Source organism: Cyprinus carpio, chromosome B6 (genome assembly GCF_018340385.1).
Source record: "Cyprinus carpio isolate SPL01 chromosome B6, ASM1834038v1, whole genome shotgun sequence".
Classification (NCBI taxonomy): Eukaryota; Metazoa; Chordata; class Actinopteri; order Cypriniformes; family Cyprinidae; genus Cyprinus; species Cyprinus carpio.
The window spans coordinates 3195949-3205999 of NC_056602.1; positions in this window are offsets into that span (position 1 = coordinate 3195949).

Here is a 10051-nt window from a genome sequence, read left to right on the forward strand (position 1 = left end):
TCAGTATGTTGTATTCGTTCAAACTGATTTAGTAAAATCAAACATGGACGGTGAAGCTGGGTCAGTAGTTCTCGCTGTGAAGCTCGAGCAGCTGACGGAGGATTCCGCTTGGTCTTAAAGCCTGCCTCAAACGCCTACGTTCACAAATAACAATGATTTTCGCAAAAATAATGATTAATTATCAATTGATAATTTGTTATTATTTTGGTCTAGTGAAAATAATAATATGGGCTGCGAGAAAATAATGAATAAAAAGAGTAGGGCTGGTGTGAGTGCATGCATCTTTCAAACCAGTAACATGACAACACACCGCTCCTCACAGCCAAAAAACAGACCGATTTCAGTTCAGCTTGAGGGGGTTGGGTGTTTTGGGGTAGTTCTGTATAGCTTGTGGGGGTTGAGATAAAGGTGTGAGTTTCTTGCTCTTTCATATGGACAGTGTCTTATGAGGGTTTCAAACTTGCAGAACAGGTTTTTAGGACATATTGGTTTTAAAACAACTTTAAAGAAAGGTTTGATCCACTTCAAATGTTGACTACTGTATAGCGCAATAAGGTTTATTAGTTATTATAACTTAATTTCAGAGGAAGTTGCCATAACTGAAAAAAAAAAGATGCAATCTGTTGCATTAGGGCTCTGGCATTTTTTTCACAAAAAATCCGATTTACGATTTAAATTATTATTTTTTTTGCCTCCCTACTTAAAATCAATATTCAAATGACTATTTGAAAATTGTTCAAAAAAAGTTTTAATATAATTCTTTATCATTTACCAGTCAAATTTATAACTGAGACAAGATGATTAATAAAAAGCAGTAACGTTATTACCTTAATGCTGGAAAGACCTTTATTTTATTTATTTATTTTTTAATACTAGCCCATCATGCATCTAACCATCCACTCGGCGTTAAGAGCTGTTCAGATTAAAACTGGCAACACCACAGTGAGTCAGTGTCATGGACGTAGGACAGACCAAGTGTGAATCAATTCTCTAGTCTATATATATTGTCTACGCTGGACGGTCCTGTTCATTTCTTAGGGCGAAACATCTCTCTCACTCGGCAGCAGAGTATGTGAGAGTGGAGCAGCAACAATTTCCCCTCTGAGCTCAGAGCATTTAATAATCACTCTGCTCCGCGTTCATTGATACCAGAAACACCGCTCCTCCTTCACTCCATGGCTAAAGTTGAAATGTTATGTTCATAACGTAGCCTATAAAAATAAAATAAAAATAAATAAATAAATAAAATAATAGGAGAGTTTCAAAGGGATTAGACTATTGTGTGCAAACTTTTTTTCCTACCAAAAACGCCAAACTAATAACATGGTTGCCAGCATTAAAAGGTATAATTGCTGCTTTCTGCTGTGCAAATTTTGTTTGTGATGAAAATAACAGTACATTTTCATCAGTTATTTTATCTACAGATCGATGCATTTCTTACAGATTCAAAATCAGTTACAGATGAAGTAGCACTGTAAAATTACATTTGTTTGGACAGCGATTACGTGTGAATGTGCTGTATCTGTTTAAATCATGCTTTAACCCGAAAATAATCAGTAAAAGGAACAGAAAAACTCCTTGAGAACTAGCCTATAATGCTCGACTATTGCAGTCTTTATAATCTTCAGATCGGAGAGATTATGTGTATCAAGCTATAGCTAAATATGTTTATCATGTGAATTCTTGCTAAATATGCAGTTATATTATGTGCTGTTGGCATGAATTGTATCCGTGATGGAGTGGTGGTGGAGTGTCTTGGAGCGGGTGAAAACCACGACGCTCCGACTTTTAAAAAATCCGCTCCTTGCTCCAGTCAGAATCACTCCGCTCCACTCATACTCTGCTCGGCAGCATGTCTCAAACGTGCGGGGGAGGGTTGAGCCCAATCAGAACTATGAGCCCTGAGTGGAGCGTTGGCCGTTTTATTTTGTTGCGTCCATACAATATTTTTTAGAGTGTGAAATATAAATTTTCACAGAATGTAGCCTCTTCATAAACAATATATTGAACCATCTCTTTAAGTTTTTCTAAATCCCAAACAGAGTCCAGACATCCGTCTATGAACATGTTTTATAGGCTACTTTAGATTTGGGAATACACATGCATTATAGACGTGACAAAAAAACACCAGAGTTTTGGGAGACATTATATTTTGTAGACTTTATGTGATTCAAAATGCACAAACCAGAAGCACAATATCTGCAGAGAAGGGTTAGCCATTCTCAAAACATAAAATATTGATTTTATTTCAATTTTCGTTTTTGTGTTTCAGAGGAAAAATCAGTGTTAAGAATCTCTCCATTACAGACCGTTCTGATAGAAGAATTTATGCAAACGAGTATAAAATGCTTTAAAAACTTTAACAGAGATGTCTAGAGGGTATTTAATAGGTCTGCCTCCCACGTAAGATTTTTTCTAGTTACTAGTCGTTCATTTGTCATTATTCGTTGCATTATTCAACTAATCGCAGGTTTATATTAAATTTACATCTATAATCCATAATGAGCCTTAATATATTCTGCACTCAAGCACATGCATTAAGTTTGCCACAAAGCACAGGCAGAAGTAGCTTAATAATTGTGAAAAAGGAGAAATTTTAATTATTTATTAATAAATAAATGTTTTCTTGTCAGCTGCAAGATGAAATTCACACTGCTGACTCTCTCCACATGGACGCGCCTTTAGAGATAAATGCAACCTTCACAGATTACATAATGCTTTCGTTCTGAATTGATTTGTTTAAAATACATTTCAAGCATTCTGTAGATATATTTCTCATGTATGTGAGACACCCCAATTTTCAGTTATTTCATTATTAGGAAAAAAAAAATCACGTGATTGAGAGGGCGCCTCCCTGTCATGCATGCGCATTAATAATTTTCACACAGACACTTGAATATGAATAATTCACATTTTGCATATGCATTACAAAGTAAATAATTTTTTTTCATGCAATTATCCAAAATAAAACCAAACAAGATTTGTAATGAAGATAAAATATGTATATAAATAAGAATAAATGCTGCACGTGCACTCAGCATCATGCAGGCCAAGCAAATCTTGCACTGATATTTTACGGAATATTATACAAACCTGCATTTAAATGCAGCTGTAATTTATTTATTTATTTTTTTTTACATTTTTTCACTTTACTTAAATTATATGAAAGCAAGTAAAGAAGACTCCATTTAAAATCACTGAAGTTGTCAATTAATGAAGCTCTTTTTTACATCGTGTGCACTTTGTTGATTATAATTATAATAAACTTGAGTTTATACGTGAAGATGTTTTATTAATCAGTCCATTCTTTAGAGTTTCAATGATTTAGTAAAATCGTGCAGGTTTAATTTATTAGTTTCTTGTTTTAATTAGGCCTAAATAATGGGAGCGAAATTATACAGTGCCTCATGTTTTACTAAAATAAAGAAAATTATTTATAAAACACGCAACAATTGTTAAAAGACAGAAGGGGCAGACACACGGATAAAGGAGTGAGAGTTTTTTTTTGAACAACCAGATGAGTGATGGGCAGTGAAGGGTATGGTAAGTAGGTGAGTAGAGATCCAGGTAATGAAGACTTGAAAGACTCAGATCATCTTCTTGTAGATGGAGATCGGATGGAGACACACAGGACTGGAGAAGACTCAGGAGCACACACAGGAGATGAGGAACAACAAGGATGACTTGGAGAGAATACAAGAGAACAGGCAAACAGCAATGGAGTCCTAGAGGTAAGCACATCATTAGCGTCTTGGTGCAAATGATACCGGACAGTGACTGAGAGTGAGAGTGGTGCTTAAGTGCTGGATGTAATTGCTGGATAGATGACATGCAGGTGTGTGTGATCAATACTCAGGAGAGGGAGTGCTCTGTGATTGAGTTAGGGTGGAGTCTGGCGTGATTGTGACCACAATAGGCTACCACTTTTAATGCTCCGATGAAAAGTAAACCACAATTTCTTTTGAATAATATAACACATAATTCATTTTATATAAATAATACTGCACACTATTTAAATGTGTCAAATCTAAAATATGGTGTAGAGAAAATATAAGCACAGGCTCATAGGCTTGACATTTATCCTGCTTGAATTCGTTAAGATGGGGAAAGTTTAAGGACTAAATTTTCATTTGTGAATATTAAATATTTTAACTAGCCTACAGTGTTTTTCTTTCATTTTCCCCGACTGCAGTCAAATATAACACATCGGTGAGTCAAAGCTGACGTCTATTTGTGAAAATGTGCTTTGATGGGCTTGTTTGATAACTTGTGCCACTCAGCTGAACATAACAAAAGCTGCAAAACGCGCGGCGGTAGAACCACCGTTTTGGATGGCCACCTACTGTATTATGTTTTGTTCATAAACTCTCCTAATTTGAATACCTTTTTGTTTTAGACAACAAGACTTAAAGGGGTCATATGACGCTGCTAAAAATAACATTATTTTGTGTATTTGGTGTAATGAAATGTGTTTATGCGGTTTAAAGTTAAAAAACACATTATTTTCCACATAATGTACATTATTGTTTCTCCTCTATGCCACGCCTTCTGAAACGCGTCGATTTTCACAAAGCTCATCGCTCTGAAAAGCAAGGTATGCTGTGATTGGCCAGCTATCCATTGCATTGTGATTGGCCGAATGCCTCAAGCGTGTGATTGAAATGTTACGCCTCTTAACAAATTGTGATGCCGTCCGGCCGGAGCAATGAGACGTAAACATAAAACCCACTATAAACTTGATATAAACTTGATTTCTAGTCGTGTCTTCTGCGCAGGCAAAAACAAAGTAGTTTCGAACGAAACAGCATCACACACCGCGGCCTTGAGTGAGCGGAGGCCGGAGGCCTAGAGTGAGCCGCGGCCGGCTTGAGTGAGCCGAGGCGGGCGCCTTGAGGCAGATTATGAGAATACCTTGTGATTGCTTGTGATTGCATGTGACGAATGTGGGGTGGACTGGGCTTCGTCCACAGTGAAAGTCCATTCTGTGCAAAGTTGATGTATTTCCTCAGCGACCAGAATGGATCTGCCTCAGGCATGACGAAAAAAAAAAAAAAAAAAAAAAAAAAAAAAAAAAAAAAAAAAAAAAAAAAAAAAAAAAAAAAAAAAAAAAAAAAAAAAAAAAAAAAAAAAAAAAAAAAAAAAAAAAAAAAAAAAAAAAAAAAAAAAAAAAAAAAAAAAAAAAAAAAAAAAAAAAAAAAAAAAAAAAAAAAAAAGCAGATATCGTCTTCTTTTGGAAGGCCAAACAAAGTAGTTTCGCTTTCACAGTGAAACACACAGCGACATGGCGGTGGCGGCAACAACAATACTACAACGAGAATAAAAGGTACGCCTTCTTTTTTTGCATGAATATCTGGGCGGCGTTATGCAAATCTTCCCACATAGTGACATAGGGATGTGGGGGCATGTTAGAACGAGCCATTTCAGGAGGGCGTGGATGAATCTCAACTTTTATAAAGAATATCTCTTTAGATTTGGGACTTTAGTCTTTGCAACTTTACAGATCTTCTTTATGCACCAAGAGCTTGTAACACTCCAAAGAGAAAGGAAAATTTTAAATCACATCATATGACCCCTTTAATATAACAAGTAAGCAAATTAAATAAAATAGCAATGACTTCTTCAAATAAATTGTGTGATAATCTGAACAGATAATCTGGATTCAACTGTTCAGTGTGATAATCTGAACAGTTGAATCCTGTTCTTTTTGATTCAAGGTTGTTGTTTTATCTGACTATTAGCATGAGCAGCATCATGTGCCTGGACTTTTCCATTACCATTTAACTCAATCAATTATCCCATTCATCACAGATTCTACATGACCTAAAAGCTCTGGCATCCCTTTAAAGTCTCTATAACCACAGCATATAATAACTCAAATTAACTCATAAGTTTACAGGTTGTAGCCTCCCATTGACATTTGTGCTCATTGTGTTACTTGTCCTCAATCTGGCAACCCACATGAGTGTTTACAAGTTTCTTACCAATACACTATAGCTTTAAGCAACAAACATGTTACTTGCTTAATCACAGCATATGCAACAATCAGAGAAGCTTTGGAAACTTAAAACATGTTACTGAACATTAGATAAGCATTAACAAGCAAAAATCCCAATACCCTGTTAGCTTTAAAGCAATGACCTTCTGAAATAAGAGACTGGGGCAGCATGCCCTAAACAGAGAAGAGCAGCAGCGAAGGAGTGTTCTTCTTTAAAGAACAGACTTCATGCTATCAAAGTGGAACTAGGCACGGCTAGACAGACCTTCTTCTCAAACTTTATAAACAGTAACTTAAACACTCACACTCTTTTGCTACCATTGGGACAAACAACCCCCCCCCCAGCCCCCAAAGTCAGATTCTCAATGAAATCTCTGACAGCAAATGCAACGAGTTGCTTCCTTCTTTTCTGAGAAGATCAATAATTAGTGCATCCTCAGTTATGCAGAGGTCAGACAGATTGAACCACAATTTCAAAAGGAATTTTTAAAAGAAGAAATAGTACATCACCTTAAATAGTCAACCTGCTACCTTGACACACTTCTACAGCTTTTTTTCAAAAGTCTTTCTGGGACTTTTCAAACTCCCTGACAACTACTACTTAAATGCTAATGGATACCTGGACCCTATGTAAAGCACTGTATGAAATGTGCTATAAAAATAAACTTGCCATGCCTTCTTAATAAGCAGCTGAGAAGAACAGTATGCCCCTTTAATGCACTACAGCATATGGTCAATACCTGACATTTAGGCAACAAGCCTGTTGCCCTTATCCAGATAATTGTTGTTAGCATGTAGCAAAATTTACATACTGTGCATTAAGTATCAAGTATGCTACCGATATGCTAGATAGCTTTAAGCAAAAACATGTCGCTGACCTAAACATAGTGTATTGGATAAGTTAAAAGTAACAGTACTCCAATACTACAAACCCGATTCCAAAAAAGTTGGGACACTGTACAAATTGTGAGTAAAAAAGGAATTAATTAATTTATAAATCTCATAAACTTATATTTTATTCACAATAGAATATAGATAACATATCAAATGTTGAATGTGAGACATTTTGAAATGTCATGCCAAATATTGGCTCATTTTGGATTTCATGAGAGCTACACATTCCAAAAAAGTTGGGACAGGTAGCAATAAGAGGCCAGAAAAGTTAACTTACCTGTCCTGTCTGTCCGGTACGGCCTGTGTCATCCTGTCATGTCTGTCCGGTACAGCCTGCATCTAAGCGTCCTCTGAGCCCTGCCTCTGCAGCTTGAGTATTTCTGTGTCCCCTGGCCACGATAACCACGAAGCGGTCTCTTCCTCTCTGCATCAAGTCTGCATCAAGATAGTTGTTACTTTTTGTTTCTCTCCAGTCCTGTGTGCTTCAACGACAGACTGCCTGATTTTCCTTATTCATTAAAAAGATTGTTAAAGCCAGAGAACCTCTGCTTTTGGATTTTTTCCCTTAAAGACTGTGACAGAATAATCCGACCAATGGATCCAGCAGAGGACATGCCCGTCCGATCGGCTGTCGAGTTCCAGGGTGTGATGCTCGGCAGACACGAGGAGGAGCTGGCCGCCGCTCATCAAGCTGTTAGGAGCCTGGCTCACCAGGTTACGTATTTATCAGCTCATCTACTCCACCTTCACCAAGAACCATCCAGTTCTCTCACCCGACAGCCGCCTCCTGTCGGGTGCTGGTGAGCCTGCTGAGTGCAGTGTCTTTTCTCTCCAACCCTAGAAGTACGCGGAGGATCGGGCCCGCATTGCTTACGTATTGTCACTCCTCAAGGGACGTGCACGCGAGTGGGGAATTTCTGTTTGGGTGGCCCGTGCTGAATGCTGTCACTCTTTCGGGCTCTTTAAGGACAAGATGATAAAGGTCTTTGATAGATCTGTCTTCGGCTGTGAGGCTTCACGTCTCCTCGCTGTGCTACGTCAGGGCAGGAGATCTGTGGCCGATTTTCGCTATAGAGTTCCGGACACTGGCGACGTCAAGTGAGTGGAATGAGCCTGCACTTATCGCTCGCTTTCTGGAGGGGCTGAACTTAGACCTTAAGGAGCAGATTTACGCACGGGGGTCACCGACTCGAACTGGCCATCCGCTTGGATAAGTGTTTCGAGCAGAGGCGACGTGTTTGTACTTCCAACCCCAAGCTGTGCGAGGCCCTCTCATCCGCTGCATCTCCCATTTGCTACCAGCCTGATGCCGAGCCCATGCAGGTGGGAAGTGTGCACATCTCCTCAGAGGAACGACAACGCAGGATACTCAATCTCCTTTGTCTCTACTGTGGCACGGCTGGTCATTTTGTCTCTTCCTGCCCGCTAAAAGCCAGAGCTCGCCAGTAGATGGAGGAGTACTGGTGAGCGCGTCTGTCATTTCCTCATCAACCAGATCTCACACTTCGATCTCTGCTGTTCTCCGCTGGTGCGGGCTCCTCAGTTACCGGTCTGGCTCTCATTGACTCTGGTGCAGAGGACAACTTTATTGACGAGAGTTGGGCTCGTGAACATAGGATTCCCTTGGTCAACTTAACCAAGACTACCACCGTCTTTGCCCTGGATGGCAGAGAACTAGCTTCAGTTCATCGTGTCACCAGTCCGATGAGTCTCACTGTCTCCGGCAATCATCAAGAGACTATTTCCTTTTTATTTTCCAGTCCCCTGCTACACCCATTGTGTTAGGGCATCCCTGGCTCATTCAACATAATCCTCAGATTGACTGGGTCAAGGGGTCTATTCATACTTGGAACCTGTCTTGTCATGTTAATTGTCTGGTATCTGCTCTCCCTGCCGTGTCCTCTGTTTCTGTGTTTCAGGAGGAGCCTGTTGATTTGTCTGGAGTCCCGGAGGAGTACCATGATCTGCGAGCGGTTTTCAGCCATTCACAGGCTATTTCCTTACCGCCTCACCGGCCGTACGACTGTAGTATTGAACTTCGCCCTGACACTACCCCTCCTCGCGGTAGATTGTATTCCCTTTCGGAGCCCGAACGAGTGGCTCTGGAAAAGTATCTTACAGAATCACTCGACGCGGGAATTATTGTTCCATCCTCGTCTCCCGCCGGCGCAGGGTTTTTCTTTGTAAAGAAGAAGGATGGCTTGTTGTGTCCTTGTATTGACTATCGAGGGCTGAGCGACATAACAGTCAAGAACTGTTATCCCTTGCCTCTTATGTAGTCGGCTTTTGAGATTCTACAGGGCACCAAAATATTTACTAAGTTAGACTTGTGCAACGCCTACCATTTGGTGCGTATCCGGGAGGGGGACGAGTGGAAGACCGCGTTCAATACACCTGTTGGCCACTTTGAATACCGGGTTTTACCGTTCGGCCTAGTTAACGCCCCCGCTGTCTTTCAGGCCTTAGTTAATGACGTCTTGAGAGACATGCTTAACGTTTTTGTGTTTGTCTACTTGGATGACATATTGATTTTCTCACCATCCCTCCAGGTGCACATTTAACACGTTCGCTGCATCCTGCAGTGTTTACTAGAGAACCGTCTATTCGTTAAAGCTGAGAAGTGCGTCTTTCACGCTCAGTCGGTTATGTTTCTCGGTTCGGTAGTTTCTGCGAAGGGGATCAGCATGGACCCAGACAAGGTTCGAGCTGTTCTGGAATGGCCGATCCCAGATTCTCGAGTCGCTCTTCAACGATTTTTGGGGTTTGCAAATTTGCAGCCTGTACTGTATGCGCCCAGACCAAGTCTAGCAATAATCCCCCGGCAGGTCTTCTTAGACCTCTTCCTATTCCTTCACGCCCCTGGTCTCATATCACTTTGGATTTCGTGACTGGGTTACCTTCGTCATCTGGGAATACGGTAATTCTCACAGTCGTAGATCGTTTTTCTATTATACAGCGCATTTTATTCCTCTGCCTAAACTACCGTCGGCTCTGGAAACTGCCCAGATTATGGTTAACCACGTGTTCAAGATCCACGGTCTTCCTTCGGACCTCTCAGTGCTGGAGGGAATTCTGTCGACAGATAGGGGCATCCCCCAGTCTGTCGTCAGGATTCCATCCACAGACTAATGGGCAGGCCGAGAGAACCAACCAGATTCTTGG